General features: G+C 45.3%; 1 non-coding gene across 1 annotated transcript; it reads left to right on the top strand.

Annotated features, from left to right (window-relative positions):
- Positions 1 to 5,797: 5,797 nt before the first annotated feature.
- On the top strand, positions 5,798 to 5,872 carry Trnas-cga (transfer RNA serine (anticodon CGA)). The gene has a single exon. It is a non-coding gene; the product is annotated as a tRNA-Ser (tRNA).
- The last annotated feature ends 8,380 nt before the right edge of the window (positions 5,873 to 14,252 follow it).

The raw sequence follows: 14,252 nt of genomic DNA, 5'->3' as shown, positions 1-14,252 counted from the left end.
TAAAGACATTAATTTGTGGTAATTTTAATTATTTCCGTAGTCAGAAGTAGCAATATGAAAAAATATGTCTCACAGTTTAATTTGCAAACCGAGAATGTTTGAGACGTACAGAGTTATTCATAAGTACCTCCGGGGTTTGAGAAGGCGACTCCGCTAAAACTGCAAGACACGGGAAACAGACACACATCCGTCAATGGACAGAGCATCTCTTCAAGTTGTTAACTCACACAACAGATGCCCACTATGGGCACCATTACTGACGCGGTAAACGTCATTAAGTGCGTCCAATGTATAGACCTGAGCTGTCCGTTACTCTCCGCTTGTCCGCTTCAGTAGCTGAGGGATTTTGCGCCGCAGATTGTATACGATGGGTCCGTTCTCGATTCCCGGCCGCGTTGGACGTTTTCTCCACTTGGGAACTGTTTTTTTTTTTTTTTTTTTTTTTTTTACTGTCCTTAAGTTCGTATTGTCGTAACTGGTAAGCAAATCGTCTCCAATACATTGTCGTATATCTTTCCGTTGCAGCGATGGCTGAGTGGGTACGAATTGAAATCCGATGAACTGAAACGAAAACAAAAAAGAATCTGTTCACCAAAGCGCGACAGCTGCACTTTTTGCAAATCTAGTCATTAAGTTGCCTATCTGTAGGCACGAAATAATTCGATCTATAATAATGAACAGATTTTTAAGAAAGAAACAGCACAACCTACAGGTGCATTCTGCATTTATTAGTATTCCGTAAACCATTAGCAGGTTTTCCTTTCCCATGCAGCAAATGCCCACTGATTCTCTGATAACTTACAGTGGGACACATATGCCCTAATAGTAGTCAAAGGTTTAAACCAGAAAAAAATGGTAACACACATTGATCCCCATGAAATCGGCACGACCTTTATCACTGGAAAGCCACAGGCCTCGAGTCACTGCTGAAAAGCTATTTCGTAAGAAAAGTCTTTCCTGCGTGAAATATGCTCTACACAACAAAATAAAGAAACACGTTTCCACAACGGCGCAGTTGTCACCAGTTGTGACGAATGTTTCAAACTAGGCTCAAAGATGCCTACAACCTTCCACTGTAATGGTGAAAAAGCATGGCGCCGTGCGACGTTACGAACGAGCTCGGCACCCCAGCACGGTGTCGACACGTGTGTAGAAAAGGCCACAAGTCAGAAGCTCATTTGAGTTGTAAGTTGGGCTAATGATGTCACGTTGGCAACAAATTTGACCACAATTCTGCCGAGGAAAACATTTGAGACACACCGCCGTTCAGAATCGATACGAAAGGACCTCAGACTGTGGCACAGAGGCTACCAATGAAACCAACCCCTACCTTGGGAAGTTGATTCACGCACATTTTGCGGTCGAGAACAACAGTAGGTAGTGTGATGAGCAACAGGAAGGCGTTCTTGACAACCTTCGACACTGCTAGCACCCTCGGACGTTTCGACTGTTCACCAAGGACACTGTGTGCACTACATCCCCATTGAATTTGATGGTACCCCTTTGGAGTGCACCGCTACTGATGCAGTATCGTCAGTGACCGCACCGTGGAGCACAGCGTTTCGTGGCCAGGAATTGGAGATGGGCAAACTCGTTCATCTATGAGAAATAGTTCACTGGTGATCGCTCTTATTTGGGAACAGTTAATTTTTACTCGTTCACCGTTCGTTTGTGCACCGTTCGTTCGCCCCTGGAGTACAGAGTTTTTGTTCATTACAGAAGTCTCATAGACTTGTAGAAGTACGTTTCGTGATTCTGCAAAACATCTCGTTTAGCCAACTGCAGCGTTATGTAGCTGACTGCAGTGAAATAATAAAAGGCGGTGTACGAAAAACCCGCCCCAGACTGCTCACCAATTACGCGCAATTTGTTGACCGCTAAAGGCGCTGCACTCATGGACTGTGTGGCTGGTGCCGGCGGAGGTTCGAGTCCTCCCTCGGGCATTGATGTTTGTATTTGTCCTTAGGGTTTAGGTTAAGTAGTGTGAAAGCCTAGGGACTGATGACCTTAGCAGTTAAGTCCCATAAGATTCCACACACATTTGAACTTTGTTGACCGCTACGAGCAGAACAGATGGCTGGCTCTGAGCACTATGCGTCTTAACTTCTGAGGTCATCAGTCACCTAGAACGTAGACCTAATTAAACCTAACTAACCTAAGGACATCACACACATCCATGCCCGAGGCAGGATTCGAACCTGCGACCGTAGCGGTCGCTCGGTTCCAGACTGTAGCGCCTAGAACCGCACGGCCACTCCGGCCGAAGCAGAATTGATAAGCGTGTAATAATTAGGCAGAGAAGAAATAACAGATAAGATAATGCAAACAACTTCGAAACAATAGCCGGCCGGAGTGGCCGTGCGGTTCTAGGCGCTACAGTCTGGAGCCGAGCGACCGCTACGGTCGCAGGTTCGAATCCTGCCTCTGGCATGGATGTGTGTGATGTCCTAGGTTAGTTAGGTTTAAGTAGTTCTAAGTTCTAGGCGACTGATGACCTCAGAAGTTAAGTCGCATAGTGCTCAGAGCCATTTAAACCATTTCTTTTCGAAACAATAGATGACGATCGGTGGGCGACAATGAGCCGATTTTTCGTGAACCACCCTGTACCCCTGAATAGTATTATATAATATAATAGTTATCATATTCTCTTTACAAAATGTGACACCTGACACTCGATTAAGGAGTGTGGGCTTCATTTGGTTGTAAGTCAGTCTGCCTTTCTTCTGTGTGCCGTGCCGAGTTCCTTTGCAAGTGTAATAACAAAAAACTTGCCTTTTTACAAGTATGTCTTCTGCTGTTAATCGAAATAGTGAAGTAAGCTGATATGCGCTTTTGTTACCTTAAAAGATGTATGTAATACATACCACGAAATTTTTATGTAATTTACGTAATTATAAAACATATTTTAACTACCGATCTTGGACGCTGAATAGAATACGAAAAGTACCACAAGTCCAGAGTTCAAAACAGATTTGAAACACATGGGCGCCAGCCGGAGTGGCCGTGCGGTTCTAGGCGATACAGTCTGGAGCCGAGCGACCGCTACGGTGGAAGGTTCTAATGCTGCCTCGGGCATGGATGTGTGTGCTGTCCTTAGGTTAGTTCTAGGCGACTGATGACCTAAGAAGTTAAGTCGCATAGTGCTCAGAGCCATTTTAACCATTTTTTTTAACAAATGGGCGAGCGCAGCGAACTATACAAACAACAACTGGATGCTGAACTAACTAAAAGGAGCAGTCGGTGGTGGGACTGCTACGAGCGGCCTCACGAAGAAGGGCGACACCGAGACAGAGACCGAAACCGATACCGAGACAAAGACGGGAACGGGACCGAGGCAGGAACGAGACCGGCCGAAGTGCCATTGCGCGTTTCCGGCAACTGGAAGGAGAAAGTAAACTTTGAAAGACCGTTCCTTAGAATCCGTTCCTCGCTCCTTTCGTTCATCTTGGTTGCACCGTTCCTATGGACGCATTAGATCGAGAACGACCATCTCCACCAGCAATCAGATGACGTTCAGCTCAGGCCGATGGGCGGCGGCACCACCGCCTCTTCATAGCGCAGGCGCAACCACCCCTAAGCCACTTCCGCGGTAACTCCAGCAACGCCAGCCGGCGTACATAAGGAAAATAGCAACCTACTAGAATGAGATTTTCACTCAGCAGCGGAGTGTGCGGTGATATATGAAACTTACTGGCAGATTAAAACTGTCTGCCGGACCGAGACTCGAACTCGGGACCTTTGCCTTTCACGGGCGAGTGCTCTACCGACTGAGCTACCCAAGCACGACTCACGCCCCGTCCTCACAGCTTTAATTCCACCACTACCTCGTCTCGTACCTTCCAAACTTCACAGAAGCTCTCCTGTGAACCCTGCACAACTAGCACTCCTGGAAGAAAGGATATTGCGGAGAATGGCTTAGCCACAGCCTGGCGGATGTTTCTAGAATCAAATTTTCACTCTACAGTGGAGTGTGCGCAGATATAAAACTTTCTGGCAGATTACAACGGTGTGCCGGACCGAGACTCGAACTCAGGACCTTTGCCTTTCGCGAGCAAGTGCTCTACCGACTGAGTTATCCAAGCACGACTTACGCCCCGTCCTCACAGCTATAATTCCGCCAGTTCGCAGGAGAACTGTTGTGAAGTTTCGAAGTTAGGGGACGAGGTACTGGCGGAATTAAAGCTGTGAGGACGGAGCGTGAGTCGTGCTTGGGTAGCTCAGTCGGTAGAGCACTTGCCCGCGAAAGGCATAGGTCCCGAGTTCGAGTCTCGGTCAGGCACATCGTTTTAATCTGCCAGGAAGTTTCATAGCAACCTACTGACTACGGGCCCATCGCGCCGTGCCACGCCACGGAGGGCTCACTGGCGGCCTATGTACTCCTGCGCGCCCGGAATTGTTAAAACCGCATGCCAAGCCACCGACAACAGTGCGAAGTCAGGCTGCTCCCTCGCGAAGTGTTTGGACTCACTCTTTATAACAACATACTTGAAGTGATAGTTTTGTATGATCGTAATAAGGCCTCAGTGTACAATTCCGTTAGCCAGTGTTTTTATTCTGATCTTGTGTGATCTTCAATTGTGCAATTAAACTAGTTTTTCCACTCATGCCGACACACTTTGTTGTTTAACACTTCCCGGATACAATAACTGCAGTTTTTGCTCTCATGTACAGGATGGGGACACTACAGACCATTCTAAGTGAGTCGACGATATTTGAATGTAATCCGCTGATCTCACGCGACCACTATCGGCGTCCGATGGAAACTGTTACCAACTTTGATGTGTCGACAGCTGGTATCATTCCTGATACCACTTTAATGACCGAGCGAGGTGGCGCAGTGGTTAGCACACTGGACTCGCGTTCGGGAGGACGACGGTTCAATTCCGCGTCCGGCCATCCTGATTTAGGTTTTCCGTGATTTCCCTAAATCGTTCCAGGAAATTTCGGGATGGTTCCTTTGAAAGGGCACGGCCAAGTTCCTTCCCCGTCCTTCCCTAACCCGATAAGACCGATGATCTCGCTGTCTGGTCTCCTCCCCCACAACAACCCAACCTAACCACTTTAATGTTGCACTCTACCATGATCACGACAAAACGGGGGCGCAAACTGGAGGGCTAAAAAAGCGCATGTAGCGTTTGCTGCTTCGGATTACTTTCAAATTTAACAGAATGTTTTGAATGGTCCCTAGTGATACTAGCCCGTGCACGGGAGCGAAAAATGCGTTCCCACTGCGCGGTTCAATGCGGACGCAGCCCCATAAGGTCGTTAGAGAAGGGCTGAAATGTCTGAGGGTGTCAGCAGTATCGAAAGTTGTCAAACAAGTCTTCGTGCCACTCATCGCAATGCGAACTATTGTTTTATACTGCTAAATGCGTGGGAATAAACTCCCCAGATAAAGAAGTGTGTTCATTGACGTCCTGTATGCCATCCCCAGAGGCCTTTTCGTGTATGTCTGAAATGTTTTCCTCGGCCACTGATTAGAAAACAGCGGTATTTCGACGCTGGGCGTCGCGAAAGCGTCACAAGAAGAAGTGAAATGTGGGTAACAGGGGCTGTAAATGTGTGGGAATAAACTCCCCAAATAAATAAGTCTGTTGAAACATCCTGGCAGATTAAAATTGTATGCCGGACCGAGACTCGAACTCGAGACGTTTGCCTTTCGCGGGCAAGTGCTCTACCAACTGAGCTACCCGAGCACGACTCACGACCCGTCCTCACAGCTCTGCCTCTGGGGAATTTGGAAGGTAGGAGACGAGGTACTGCCAGAAGTAGAGCTGTGAGGACGGGTCGTGAGACGTGCTCGGGTAGCTCAGTTGGTAGAGCACTTGCCCGCGAAAGGCAAAGGTCCTGAGTTCGAGTCTCAGTCCGGCAGACAGTTTTAATCTGCCAGGGAGTTTCATATCACCGCACACTCCACTGCAGAGTGAAAATCTCATTCTTAAAGAACTGTGTTCATTGACGTCCTGTATGCCATCCCCAGAGGCTTTTTCGTGTATGTCTGGAATGTTTTCCTCGGCCACTGATAAGAAACCAGCGGTATTTCAACGCTGGGCGTCGCGGAAGCGTCAAAAGAAGAAGTGAAATATGGGTAAAGAGAGGCTGTGACGACCTTTCCATCACGTGACATATCCTCGGTAGTGCTGGGTGGAATCGTGGTGCAAGTTGTGGTCAATGTGACATCATTAACCCATCTTATACGAACCACCTAGCTGTAGCCTTTTTTCCGCGAGTATCGACACCTTGCTGTTTGAAGCATCGCAGAGCATGAGAGTGATGTCACGCATTGGCACCGTTATAGAGGAAGTTCGTACGCACTTTTGAGCCAAATTTTAAATTTATACGTCGCAATGGGTGGAGATCCAGCCTTGGGAGAGCCAGTGCTAACAAAACTCTACCATCTGGTGAGCAAATACTGACCTTACGACTTATCTTAGAAGAAGGATTAAGGAAAGGCAAACCTACGTTTCTAGCATTTGTAGACTTAGAGAAAGCGTTTGACAATGTTGACCGAAATACTCTCCTTCAAATTCTGAGGGTGGCAGGGGTAAAATACGGGGAGCGAAAGGCTATTTAAAATTGGAACAGAAAGCAGATGGCAGTTATAAGAGTCTAGGGGCATGAAAGGAAAGCAGTGGTTGGGAAGGGGTTGTAGCCTCTCCCCGATGCTATTCAATCTGTATATCGAGCAAGCAGTAAAGCAAACAAAAGAAAAGTTCGGAGTAAGTATTAAAATCCGTGCAGAAAAAATAAAAACTTTGAGGTTCGCCGATGACATTCTGATTCTGTCAGAGACAACAAAGGACTTGGAAGAGCAGATGAACGGAATAGACAGTGTCTTGAAAGGAAGATATAAGATGAACATTAACAAAAGCAAAACAAGCGTAATAGAATTTAGTCGAATTAAATCCGGTGATACTGAGGGAATTAGATTAGGAAATGAGATACTTAAAGTAGTAAATGAATTTTGCTATTTGGAGAGCAAAATAACTGATGATGGTCGAAGTAGAGAGGATATAAAATGTAGACTGGCAATGGCAAGGAAAGCGTTTCTGAAGAAGAGAAATTTGTTAACATCGAGTATAGATTTAAGTATCAGGAAGTCGTTTCTGAAAGTATTTGTATGGAGTGTAGCCATGTATGGAAGTGAAACGTGGACAATAAATAGTTTAGACAAGAAGAGAATAGAAGCTTTCGAAATGTGGTGCTACAGAAGAATGCTGAAGATTAGATGGGTAGATCACATAACTAATGATGAGGTATTGAATAGAATTGGGAAGAAGAGGACTTTGCGGGACAACTTGACTAGAAGAAGCGATCGCTTGGTAGTACATGTTCTGAGGCATCAAGGGATCACCAATTTAGTACTGGAGGGCAGCGTGGAGGGTAAAAATCGTAGAGGGAGACCAAGAGGTGAATACACTAAGCAGATTCAGAAGGATGTAGGCTGCAGTAGGTACTGGGAGATGAAGAAGCTTGCACAGGATAGAGTAGCATGGAGAGTTGCATCAAACCAGTCTCAGGACTGAAGACCACAACAACAACAACAACAATGGTTGGAAATTACGGGTTTTCGAAAAAGTCCTCCTTTAATGCTGTTGCGCACTGTATTTCCGTAGGATCCTCCCAATAAACCTAGTAATCGATTTCCGACAATTTTGATGTGATTGTACCACCTTAAATCGCTCGGTGCATGTAAACACTTAAAGGTTGTGACTGACTCGGCTGTCTAATTTATGTTTTAGTCATTTGGGAGGTCAAGGAAATCTGCTAAGAGTTCCACTACTGTACGACCACACTATTGGCTACACATCGCTCGAAACAGTAACAACCCTAAAATACTTATGAGTAACCATCACAAGCAACCGAAAGTGGAATGACCGCGAGGAAGTCTCCGCTGCGTGAAGTGGGAATTGATTAGGTTCTTTGTTGGTTCGACAGCCGTCCCTAGGTCGTGTTGCCACCCGATTATTGAGTGTTATGCCTGGCTTCCTGTCTCATCTAAACTGTTGTTAGAATTTTCTCCCCAGGCCGACCCTTGGAACACTTCTGAGCACCACTGTTTGTTGTTTGTGATTGTCGTTTTATTTGGTCGCAGCTACTGTGCCAGGCCGACAGCCCTGTATTAATGTTGTCTGCTTTAAGTTTAGTAAATGGCCTTCAACCGAACTTCATAACAACTTTAAGATTAGGCCTTCAGCCATGTTTCATTTAAAATTCTTGTTGCTCTGCATTCAGGCCTTCAGCGGCGTTTGTTTCGGAATCTGTGGCTATAATAGGTAAATCCTTGTCTGTAAGGTTTTACTTCAATTATCTAGAATTGTTGAAACGCCCTTCATCCGCGTTCTGTAAATGTTTATCTTAAGGTTGTCTTTAATTATTCTTGAGTAACTGTTTAAGCCTTCAGCCGACAAAATGTTTCAAGTACTGTGTAAAGGCTTACATTTAAAGTCTCTATTTTTATTATTATTATTATTATTATTATTTATTTCATGGCCGTCATTGGACCACTCTAGTCAAAAATACGAAATTGTAAACAAGTTGTTACACAGCGATACAATTTGGCTGAACAATAACTTAATATGATATTTAGGTAAAATAATTATTACAGTCTATTCTTATATGAAAGGTGTTTTGCTCTTCTTTCTGCCCAGTATTTCTTCATTCTTTCAGATATTTTCTTTCTTTCTTCATCTGAGACCACTCTTCCTGTACTCCTTTTATTCATTTTCATTTGTAGTCTGGTTTGCGGGTAAAATCACTATCTTATTATGTAAAGAAATTTTTTTTGTAATTGGCCTTTCAGCCGAAGATTTAACTTGAATTTTCCTTAATAGCCGCCGCTGTAGAGCTCTACGAGAGCCGCTCTACTTTCAGCCCAGTACATCAAGAGCAGACGGCCGAGAAACTTTTAGTTTAGTTTGCTTTTGAGACTGTGTACCGGTTACTACGGGTCTACGACGTCGCACCTATGTGCTCATCACCTAAAGATATGTAATAGATTTGCATATGTATATTCACTAGTAAAGGTACTTTAACTGTATTTGCAGTACAGAATTGCTTTACCTCACCTGCTCCTACTCGCTTCCTTCATTCGGTTTATGATACAGATATCAAGAGCAGACCCACGCGCCGCCTAAAAAATCTACATCTACATCACACTCCGCAAGCCACCTAATGGTGTGTGGCGGTGGGTACTTTCGGTATCACTATCTGATCTCTCCAGTCCTGTTCCACTCGCGAACAGTGCGTGGGAAGAATGATTGTCGGTGAGCCTCTGTATTGCCTCTAATTTCTCGAATTTTCTCCCCGTGTTCAATACGCGAGATGTATGTGGGGGAAGTAATATGTTGTCTGACTCCTCCTGAAAAGTGCTGTCCCGAAATTTCAGTAGTAAATCTCTCCTTGATGCACAACGCCTCTCTTGTAACGTCTGCCAGTCGAGTCTGTTTAGCATCTCCGTAACGCTCTCTCGCCAACTAAACGATCCCGTGACGAAACGCGCCGCTCTTCGTTGGACCTTCGCTGTCTCCTCTATCAGTCCTACCTAAAAGCGATCCCAGATAGATGAACAACACTCAAGAATCGGGCGAATAAGCGCCCTATAATCCACTTCTTTCGTGGATGAGTTACATTTCTTTAAGATTCTTCCAATGAATCTGAGTCTGGTGTCTGCTTTTCCCACTATCTGTTGTATATGGTTATTCCATTTAAGGTCTCTCTGGATAGTTACGTCTAGATATTTTTTACGGCAGACGCTGTCTGCAGCCGTTTGTCATCAATAGTGTAGCTATACAGTAGTGCACTTCTTTTCCTATGTATGCGCAATATGTTACATTTATTTACGTTCTGGGTCAACTTCCAGAGTCTGCACTATTCATCAATTCTCTTCAGGTCGTTCTGCAAATTCTTTCTATCTTCTGGCGTTTCTACTTTGGTATAAACAACTGCATCATAGCCTTAAGGAGCATCCGACGCTTTCTACTAGATCACTTATATATATTGTAAACAGCAACGGTCGTATCACACTCCGGATATTACCTTTACATCTGTCGATTTAGTTCCGTTAAGAGCGAGATGTTGAGTCCTATCTTCAAGAAAGTCTTGCATCCAATCGCAGGTCTGCTCCGATACTCCGTAAACTCGTAATTTGTCATTAAACACCAATGCGGGACGGTGTCAAAAGACTTAGTGAAATCAAGGAACACAGCATCAACCCGAACTGTGTATCTCATGGAGGAACAGAGCGAGCCGAGTTTCGCAGGATCTCTGTTTTCGGAATCCATGTTGATTTCTATAGAGTAGCTGTTCATTTTCCAAGAACGTCATAATTCTTGAGCATAAAACATGTTCCATAATCTGTGCGCTGCGTCGCGCGCCCTTTGTGGTGAAAGCTGGCATTATCGATAGTAGATCGGTTGTCTTCGCACGGCATTAGAGCGATGTTTTATTCAGGCGCTCAACGTATCGCAAAATCGAAAAGGGTTCTACCAATCGATGATGCGAAAAACAGTAGAACTTCTCTCTAACAGTTCTCTACCAAAGTGGGCTGTTAAGAGACAGACGAAATATCTCAGTTCCACCCAGGCTGTATGGACTGTCCAAGGTCAACAAAGAAGGCGTGCCTTTAGGTCCTGTAGTACGCAAAAAATGCATCTTTACTGAAATACTTTGTAGGCAAGTGTCCAGTTAATATGAGAAGTTATAGTGATTTTATCAACAGACTTCTGTCATTTATGCTCGAAAGCAACGACTTGGTCAGTTTCGATGTAACTTCGCTTTTTAAAATTGTACCTCTGGTGGGCTCACTACTTCTCATCGGTAATAGGTTTCACCTTTGTTGGAACAAAATCTCTCCTCGACGTGCTTTTTATTTAACAACGAGGTTTTTGAATAATTTGACGGTGTCATCATGGGGAGCCCCTTGTCTCCCCTAGTGGCCAATCTTTTTATGGAAGACATTGAGGAGCGAGCACCAGCCTCAGCTACTCTAAAACCAACAGTATTTTGGCGGTACCTTGATGACACTTTTATAGTTTGACTTAATGGCTTGAACAGTCTCCGAGACATTCTGCAACATTTGAATTCCGTACAAGAAACCATAAAATTTACTAAGTAAATGAAGAAAAACGGTTGCTTGCCGTTTTTAGATGTCTTGACGAGACAGAAGAGAGATGGCACACTTGGGTATTCGATATTTCGAAAGCAATCTACTAATTGCCATGTACCGGCGCAAAAGAGGGGCGTTCTAAAGACTTTAATCCACCGAGCTCATACCATATCGGATGCCAATAATCTGCAAACGGAACTGGACCGCTGAAAACTGTGTTCCAAAAGAATGGATATTCGTCCCAGCAAATACAGGGACCGCTGTTGACATACAAACGACAAGACAAACAAGAGGATGGGGCCTTCAAAGTGACTGCTTATTTGCCATATATTGGATATACACTCCTGGAAATGGAAAAAAGAACACATTGACACCGGTGTGTCAGACCCACCATACTTGCTCCGGACACTGCGAGAGGGCTGTACAAGCAATGATCACACGCACGGCACAGCGGACACACCAGGAACCGTGCTGTTGGCCGTCGAATGGCGCTAGCTACGCAGCATTTGTGCACCGCTGCCGTCAGTGTCAGCCATTTTGCCGTGGCATACGGAGTTCCATCGCAGTCTTTAACACTGGTAGCATGCCGCAACAGTGTGGACGTGAACGTATGTGCAGTTGACGGACTTTGAGCGAGGGCGTATAGTGGGCATGCGGGAGGCCGGGTGGACGTACCGCCAAATTGCTCAACACGTGGGGCGTGAGGTCTCCACAGTACATCGATGTTCTCGCCAGTGGTCGGCGGAAGGTGCACGTGCCCGTCGACCTGGGACCGGACCGCAGCGACGCACGGATGCACGCCAAGACCGTAGGATCCTACGCAGTGCCGTAGGGGACCGCACCGCCACTTCCCAGCAAATTAGGGACACTGTTGCTTCTGGGGTATCGGCGAGGACCATTCGCAACCGTCTCCATGAAGCTGGGCTACGGCCCCGCACACCGTTAGGCCGTCTTCCGCTCACGCCCCAACATCGTGCAGCCCGCCTCCAGTGGTGTCGCGACAGGCGTGAATGGAGGGACGAATGGAATCGTGTCGTCTTCAGCGATGAGAGTCGCTTCTACCTTGGTGCCAATGATGGTCGTATGCGTGTTTGGCGCCGTGCAGGTGAGCGCCACAATCAGGACTGCATACGACCGAGGCACACAGGGCCAACACCCGGCGTCATGGTGTGGAGAGCGATCTCCTACACTGGTCGTACACCTTTGGTGATCGTCGAGGGGACACTGAATAGTGCACGGTACATCCAAACCGTCATGGAACCCATCGTTCTACCATTCCTAGACCGGCAAGGGAACTTGCTGTTCCAACAGGACAATGCACGTCCGCATGTATCCCGTGCCACCCAACGTGCTCTAGAAGTTGTTAGTCAACTACCCTGGCCAGCAAGATCTCCGGATCTGTCCCCCATTGAGCATGTTTGGGACTGGATGAAGCGTCGTCTCACGCGGTCTGCACGTCCAGCACGAACCCTGGTCCAACTGAGGCGCCAGGTGGAAATGGCATGGCAAGCCGTTCCACAGGACTACATCCAGCATCTCTACGATCGTCTCCATGGGAGAATAGCAGCCTGCATTGCTGCGAAAGGTGGATATACACTGTACTAGTGCCGACATTGTGCATGCTCTGTTGCCTGTGTCTATGTGCCTGTGGTTCTGTCAGTGTGATCATGTGATGTATCTGACCCCAGGAATGTGTCAATAAAGTTTCCCCTTCCTGGGACAATGAATTCACGGTGTTCTTATTTCAATTTCCAGGAGTGTATTTCAGCCAAAAGAGACAGAATATTAAGAAGACATTCTAAAATCTCGACTTTATTGGGATCTATTAAAGATGACATAGAGTTGCGCAAGGCAGGTGGGTCTTAAATATGTGAGCTCAGTGCCTTTCCTGTCAATATTCACCTGAAGATGGACAGAAGACTCTGAGCTGAAAAATCGTGGCAACCAAGTTGCAGACATTCGGCAGTTTGGCCGACATTTTATGGAATAATTTTTACGCCGGGAAAGTTTTAAATCTCACGTATAAGAACACTGTCAAAACCACTTTGGAAAATTTCAAGAACTTGTGCTGTAACATCAGTGTAGAAATCCACTCCCTACGCTCATATACTAACTAATTCTCTGAAAATCTTGGGCATTGAAGTGAAAACCAAGGACATTTCACCAGGACATTAAAAGGAGAAGAGATGCCTGGGAAGATATAACGATAGTGTTAAATAAACGAAACACGTTTTTACCCTAGTTTCACAAATTTTATCAATATCTGTCAGAATAGATAAACGTATAATAATTAGGCAGGAAAGAAATAACAAATAAGCTAATACAAAAATGGTTCAAATGGTTCTGAGCACTATGGGACTTAAGTTCTGAGATCATCAGTCCCCTAAAACGTAGAACTACTTAAACCTAACTAACCTAAGGACATCACACACATCCATGCCCGAGGCAGGATTCGAACCTGCGGCCGTAGCGGTCGTACGGCTCCAGACTGTAGCGCCTAGAACCGCTCGGCCACTCCGGTCGGCAAACATTGCATAAAGAGAGGTCAAAAATGCATCATAGATACCGAAATCCTACACATAGACGGGAAAGGAAGCAAAGCTCACTCAGTCAGAAATTTTGGAAATTAAGAAAGACAGGAGTATATCGCCACATCTATAGCTAAATGAACAAACTTAGTTCAATTATTCACCACTTTTAGACAATAATGCAACCTCTACACAGAAGAAACATCTTGGTGCCTACATTCACATCAATTCCATTTCAGAGCATATCTCTACCTCAACGCATGCTTAGTCACAGCTATTGTAAATGCTGCCCTAATGAATTTTGTAAATCTGTGTATTTTTGTCAAAATTGTCAGCATAGATAATTTTTACAGTTAAGTCAAGAATCGATAGTTTAGAGAGTTATGTTTATCTTTGCTTAGTTCTCATCTTCGGAGTTAGCTATGCACTAAAAAATGGGCTTTTTACACGAAAGCTATGTCGTACAGTAATAATAAAAATTTGTGAAACTGGCTAAAAAGTGTTTCATTTAGTTAATACTGTATACAATGTTTCACCAAGAACCCACATTTGATTCAGTTATAAGGAACTGGAATGATGGTACGATGGTCGACTGTTACTAGATGTTGAAGAGGCAC

Source organism: Schistocerca gregaria, chromosome 7 (assembly GCF_023897955.1).
Source record: "Schistocerca gregaria isolate iqSchGreg1 chromosome 7, iqSchGreg1.2, whole genome shotgun sequence".
Lineage (NCBI taxonomy): Eukaryota > Metazoa > Arthropoda > Insecta > Orthoptera > Acrididae > Schistocerca > Schistocerca gregaria.
Note: the sequence above shows the minus strand (reverse complement) of the source record. Positions and strands in the feature narration are given on the sequence as shown.